This window comes from Balearica regulorum, chromosome 8 (assembly GCF_011004875.1).
Source record: "Balearica regulorum gibbericeps isolate bBalReg1 chromosome 8, bBalReg1.pri, whole genome shotgun sequence".
In the NCBI taxonomy this organism is placed as follows: Eukaryota; Metazoa; Chordata; class Aves; order Gruiformes; family Gruidae; genus Balearica; species Balearica regulorum.
In genome coordinates, this window is record NC_046191.1 from 24,612,330 (window position 1) to 24,619,807 (window position 7,478).

Sequence of the window (7,478 nt, forward strand, 5' to 3'; positions counted from 1 at the left end):
GAAAGTGGAATATTTCAAATTGTATCCAGAAAAATGGAGAATAATTTTGCACATGGATTGCTTTCTTATCAATGCACTGCAGCAATCACCATTCAGCAAAGGTTGTAGAATCTCCGTCTTCGGAGGGTTCAACTTGACTGGACACCGCCATGAGCAACCTGACGTAATGAGAGCTGCTTTGAGAAGGAGGTTGGACTAGATGACCTCCAGAGGTTCCTTCCAGCCTAAATTATCTATGATCCTAAAACTAATCTAAAGAAATAAAAAAATATTTTCCTTACAGTTGCTATTAAACTAAATTTTACTGAAATGCAATTTTTTGTCTTATTTGTTTAAAGGTTGGAATTATGTATTTACTATTTATAATAAAATTAATAGAATTAAATAGAAGTAAAATCTGTAAATGGTGCAGTAAGCATACTGGGTGCCTGTGGTGTAAGCCCAATGAGCCAACGACAGTGCTTACCTAAAACTCTAAAATGGTGGCTTGAAACTTACCCCAATAGCCTTAATTTTTCTATGCTGAAAATGTAAAGTGACAATCGTTAATGAGAAAAACTTTCCTCCAAAGTTATAAAAGCAACTGTAAAACACTTGCTAAGAGATAGACCACATCTAGGAAAGCCAAATCTAGTTGATCTCTCCTTCTCAATTCCAAATGTCCTTTATGGTAACCACATTTCATTCAGCAAAATAAGACTAAAGGAAGTACACATATGGCAGATAGTTTGGCATCATCCACTTCTAGATTTCTCAGATGTCTGACAGCCAAGAAAATGTTCCAGCGTTTTAATTTGTTTCAGATAGCTGATCCTATGTAATCTTTACTCTTGATGAAGACTTCAGATGAAATATCTGGATAGTGTTCGAATAGGGCTTTAAGTAAGTATCCTATAACAGAATCCATCATCTTCTAATTTCTCCCTTGTTCAAAATAACTACAAATTCTTAAATTGCAATGTGGACCTTTGAGTTTTATAATCATAAACTAGTAAAAAAACTCACTCCAGAAACAAACTGGATTGCTCACTGCCTTCCATGATATCTCCAAACACACCTAAATTTTTTGCTGCCTTTCAAATAGCCTTGCAAAGTCACTGAAAACATTGGAACACACTTTTTCCCATGACACATGCAAGGAAGCTGCAGGTGGATTGATCAGCAGTCCGAGAGCTCTACATGTGGCTTTTTCACCCTTGGCTGCGGTTTAGGGAATGTAATAAAACCACCCTGAATATTTGTCTAGTATTTCAGCTTGAAATAGAACTTTTTGCATGTAAAACAGCCATGAAAATTGTGAAGATTTACAGGTAGCATACAGCAAGCTGTACAAAAGGCAGCATCTTTTCAGGCAATCTTTGAAGTTTGCTCTGAGTAACCCAAATGCATTAGATACTGCTCAGCTCCACTGCTGTTCAACAGGTAATTGCTATTGTTCCCTTTTATGATTATATAAAGTGGGATTCACTACTGAATTTAATGCCATTTAAATCTGGACCATTTGGGAAGAATTACTAATTCTGGAATTAAATGTCAATGGTTCTTACATTAGTTTAGTGTTTTGTGTCTACAGAGCTACTCCAAGCAATTGCCCCAATTTGCCCCAATGCATCACATTTCTCTTATTGTTTGAGTATTCTGATAGCACACACATATCCTTTAGCAGAAACCAGTGACCCCGGGGATCCTTTCACTTTAAGCTGGAGTTCACCTGTCACTGAAGGTGACTGAGGTCAGCTGGCTTAAAATGACTGATCTATAATCCACACTTCCTGAAGGGATAAATTAAATCCAAAGAGAGACTCGTAAATTCCCAGGGAGATCTTAGTATCATAAAAATAGACTTGACACCACTCCAAAGTTTAGCCTCTGCCTTGACAAAGAGGAATCAAAATCAGCTTTGGTGCAGATCCTCCACAGGAGATACTTCAAAAGTGCTATGAGCAGTCTGTGCCTTCCTTATCTTGTGGCAACTTGTCATTGATCCCTCTGCCAGCTTTCACTGATAGTGAGATACTGCAGCTGACTAGGAGTGGGAGAGAAAAAGAACAATGTGTGTTTTCATACTTCCCCATCTACTTCTCTGTACTACTTCCTCCTTTACATAGTTATTTGTGAAGATACTTCTGTAGAACTGAGCTCAGAGTGATTGATTGCATGGCACAGAGAAGCGTTTCTATAAAAAAATCCTACCCTATTGAATAGAATTCTATAGAAATAGCTCTGGGAGCTTAATGTATTTGTAGAATTAATCTTGGTATAATTTTTTTGAACCACCTATTAAAGATCTACATGAAGAATAATATTCACTATTGCATTCTATGGAGTTTTTGCTGGAACTTGTCCTGCTCTGCTTCCCGCCCATCATAATCACATCGTTCCTGCTGCAACTTGAGCCTTTCACCATTCTGGAAACTGGTTGAGATTTACCCAGTACTGCTTCCCAACACAAAGTGATTTCCTGTCTTGAATAACTAAACTGTTGCATTGAGAAGAGAAGGAATTTAATTTTACTGTCACCCTCTGAGCTAGCAAGATGATTCATCAGCTTATGTACTGAAGGCTGCCAGTGAGGAGCATGCTTTAGTAAGGGGCACTAAAATGGGTGATGATTTCATTTGGCAGCACCTAATAATGACTGTTTACACTGGCACTTACCCATTTAGGCAGCTATGTAGACTAGGCAACTTAAGAAACAGGCATGAAATTATTACCATAAATTGTCTTCAAAGAATTGTCTTGATTCATGATTGTCTTAAAATATATAAACACATTTTACCACAATGATTTTGCCCGTTTCAAGGGATACCCGATACACAAGGGAATTTTTCCCTTCATATGACAGTAAAAACAAAACCACTATGGCTCGTGCCAAACTTGTTCAAAGTTTACATGGATTTGGTTGGACAAATGTGGTGGAAAATTGTATCCAATGTTTTGGGTACTGGCCCATGCACCTCCTTACATCTCAACAGTGCCTCTTCTGGCTTTAATGCAGATTTCTAAATTCAGTTTAGTTTTGTTTGGATTATAATATTAAAAAAATAGACCATATGAAATAGAACGTCATTTTGGCTCTGTAAAATGTAGCTCTTCCTGATGCTTTTTTTTTTTTTTTTTTTTTTCCTAATTGGAAACAGTAGCTAGTGATTTATGCTCTGCTTTTCTTGGATGCTGCTGGTTTAGGGTTATCTATTGCCTGGAAGAACAATTGCTCCTCACATGCTATTGAAATAGATCATCTAGTGGTGGAGCTAGAGATGACACAATGCTATGTTGAAGGTATATCTGGTACAGTGGCAAAAAACATGAGGCTTGTCCTGTCTCACTACCAACTTCATTAAATTACTGCGTGGTGGGTAGTCAAGTGAAATCTATAGTAGAGTATTCTGCTGGACTTTTTAATGGACTACGATATATGTTATCGACAAGAATTATATAGTAATGGAGACGTTCCCATTTCTCCTTAAGTTTCAGCAGGAGGAGAAGGAAAAATAAGCTGTTTAAAAAACCTAAAACATTATTTTGAAAGATTACATAATTTTTGCATGTCTATAAACTAATAAAATTTCAGATTTTTTCAATATCATTGGAAAAAATCACAACAGAAATACTTTGCCAGAAGGAAAGTTTGTAGACAGTAAAGTATTTGCTTGGCTGTCTTTGGCACTCCTAGTTTTTAAATCTGGTGTTCCAGGACTGTCAATATGTACAGGACTCAGCAGGAGTTATAAGCAGAGATCAATAGTTATTCCTACGGCAGGTCATCAGGCACATAACTTACTGAAGTGGAAGGCTCAGTGCTTTTGACCTCTCTCCTACCTCAACAAATAAATCTGAGGCTAGGGCAGGCATATCACTGGTGTCAGGCTGGGGTCCTTCTGGAAATTCATCCATTAAGTAGAGACCCCTGAGGAAAGAATTAATTCACTTAATCTGGGTTGGTACTGTGTTTGCATATGAAGCGTGAGCACGTCTGTGACAGTTGCTAATACATGGCTGCATTCATGGAGGACTTGGGCTCCACTCTGCTTCCCGGGTTAAAAGGTTGGTAGGGAAAATTACATAGGTGTCATTAGAGATGGTCTAAAATTCAGAAGAATTATCCTCTGATCGGGAAGTTTTCCCCCCTGAAAGCCCCCCATTCTTTCTGATGATCTTTTTGAGGGCCAGGAGACATTGTACTCAGTAGCAACAAGGCAAAGTAGTTACAGGGTGCTTCACCCATAGAATGAGAATTCAAATCTCTCCACCCTTTGCTGTAACTTCAGGGGTTTGGTTCACCTACAGCAACAGGAGTTGAGCATACCTGCACTTCTAACGGTGCTGTACAGGTAAGGGGGTAACATGCCTTAGCTAAGGGACATCTTTTATTTCATTTTGGAAAGCAATCATCAGGAACTTGACTGTGTATCTACTCTACACTAAGGACACTTGGAGTACCTGTCTCGCATTTTACACAGTGATGGTTGTTCCAATACCACTGGTTATTTTGAAACAACCCAAGAACTGACCAGCGCATAGCGCAGCCCCGCTGACTGACACACCACAGGGCTGCGTTCCGCTGCAAAACACAGAGCTAAGACTGACAATAAAACGCCCCATACAAATGGCGGGGTACCTCGGATTTGCCTAGGCGGTACCTAGGGATGCTTTCCCGCAGGCCTGCGACGCTGGGACGCGTCAGGAAGAGGAGCCGGGCGCTGAGGAGAAGAAGGAGCCGGGCGCTGAGGAGAGGGAGCCGGGCGCTCGGCAGAGGCTCGAGAGGAGCGCGGCGCCTCAGGCCCGCTCGCGCTGCGCCCCGCGCCCAGCAGAGGGCGCTGCCGGCCCGGCTCCAGCACGGCTGCAGCAGCGAGGCGGCGGGCGGCGGCGGGTGTGCGGACACCTACACACCTCTTACACACACCTCTTACACACCCCTCTGGCAGCGGCCATAAAGGTGCAAATACGCTTTGTACTTTGGAGAAGATGCAGCTAATTTTTACCTCAAGAAAATTTGTAATGCATGCGTTAATTTTCATATTCAGAATATACCTATGGAGAAATACGGGCACCCAGAGATTAATTTCCGATGAAGAAAAAAATACTGAAACATTACAATTTAGAAGGATCTTTAGATACGATTTAGATAAGATACTATTTAGAAACACCTTTCTTGGGAGGATTATGGCTATTGTTTTTTGCATAAATGAATTGCCATTCTTGAGTTGTGTACATGTTTGTGACTGAAGATGGACTGTCCAAAAAAGGCGTTACATTTCCATATTTTAATTTTTTTCTTCTGACTTATTTTCCCTTTCAGCTGAGAACTTTTGTTCTTGTTCAACTTCAGGGACACACTGGGCAAAGACATAAACAACTTCCCCTCCCCCTTTTTCCTTTTATTTTTTCCCCAAATCACCTATTTCTTTGTTTTCTACTGTGGTTTTGACATTTTTGGGAGGAAGGAGGGATTGAAGAGAGAGCGGCCTTTTATTTGGAGTTGGAAACCCAGAGGTTTTTTGTTAACTGGATTATCAGGAGTTGAGAAAAATACCTTCAGTTCACAGGCCCGTCCAGTCTCCCGATTTCACAGCCCCCCGCGTGCCCTGGGTGCTTTCTGCCGCCAGCACCGCCGTGTGCCCCCGCGGGGAGGGCCATGCCCGACAGCTTCCCCGCTCGTGTCTCGCTGAGCTCCCCACGACAAGGGGCATCCTCTGCCTGTGCGTCACCAGAGGCCTGGGATACAAGCAGAATAGATTCTACATCTCCTTTCCACTTTTTGGGTCACGTCCAAAGCTTGGATCCTGCACAGGTATTTCTAAAACCTCACCCTTAAATATCTCGAACTGCAGAGAGGAAAATAAATCCGGTTTATGACCTGGTGCTTCTCCTTCTATGGATGTGGTTTTTACTGTGTTTCTCCAGTGTTGCTCTGAACTTTGTTTCATAAATACCTACATATAAAAAACCCACAGAAACCTCTGGGTACATTTATATTATTTCTCTATTCTTTGATTCTTCAATATGAAATAAACTGAATCAACCATTTAGGTTTACCTTTCTTAAAAAAATAATGAAATATGACAGTTTATGGCTTTTCTCCTCTGGATGGCAGTAACTCCTGCTTAAACATTCATGACCCGTGACTGCAATATCCCACAGCAAGGGATTTCCTTTTCTTTGTCAGTGTGCTATCCAAAAGAAACATTTAATTTCATTCGTTCTATGTTTTTTCAAATCTAAATTTGAAAGCTAAGTAAGCTTTCAAATAAGGAATCTGTTTAATGTAAAAATATAATTGCAGGAGTTCTACGTATAAAAACAGAACAGGAATCAGAAGAAAGGAATCGATGCTGGGTATTTTTATCTATTTGTATCTGATTACATGTTTCAGAAAAATTAATGAATGTTGCTGAGAAAATCAAATTCCTTGACATTAAACGATGAAGTAATACAAAAGATACAGAAACATCCCGACCTGAGGGTATAGCAGAACATCTGCCCCTTTAAAATGTTCTCATTGTAACAGAGCACATCTGGATTTCTTGACTGTTCATTACAATGTGAAATTTTAAAACAGAACATACATCCAGTAAAGGTGATTTCCAAACACCGACTGTGCAGCCACGTAAGTTAATTTAAACAAGAGGCATGAGAGACAATTAAGCCCTCCTCCCTCCACATCTGACCAAATAACATGTTTTCAGTAACAAAGCTATGCTTACATGTAGGACTTGGCCCTTCTCACCAGCCAGGACTAGCTCTATTGCCTTGTTTTACTGCTGGTGAAAATGATGCAGTTCAGAGCAACAATTTCCAAAAATGAGTGCCTATATTTATACAACTGAATTTGCACTTTGGGGGCAACCCTTGATGAGTCCTTTGACACCTTCCCGCTGGCTCTGGCCAGCTGAGGTCTGTCTTTCAGACCCACAGCAGCCAGCCTGATTTCTGGGGTGCTGTGAGGTTGGTGCTCCCCAGCTCCTGGCTCAGCAACAGCAAACAGTGCCTCTGTTTCCTAATACATATTATTCTTTCAGGGAGAAAGTAACTGATTCTACATGTGCATTCAGTTCTTGGTCTACAGGTTGAGATGGCCAATGGGAATCTAAGAGTGGTTTTTGAGAAGCAGGTGTTTTTTTACCAAGATCTTAACGCTACCAAGTCCTTAAAAAGCCTTATGTTTTCAAACGGAGAAAAATAACTTGGCTCCTAGAACTGAGGAAAAACATTTCTGCCCACATCTTTTTCAGTGGAAAAAACAAATTTGGCAAATTTGGCAAGTTTACATTAATTTCTCCAGAATCAAGACACTATTTACATTTTCCCTCCAAATTGCTAGTGCTCAGAAAAGCCACATACTTATACTGCTCTATTTCTACCACTATTGTCCTGATCTTCAATAACCCAGTAAGGTTCTGCCCATTTGTATAGCTATCCTTCCTACATCTGAATGAGAGAAGCAAACCAGGTCTGTGGTAAACAAGCCAGTCCCA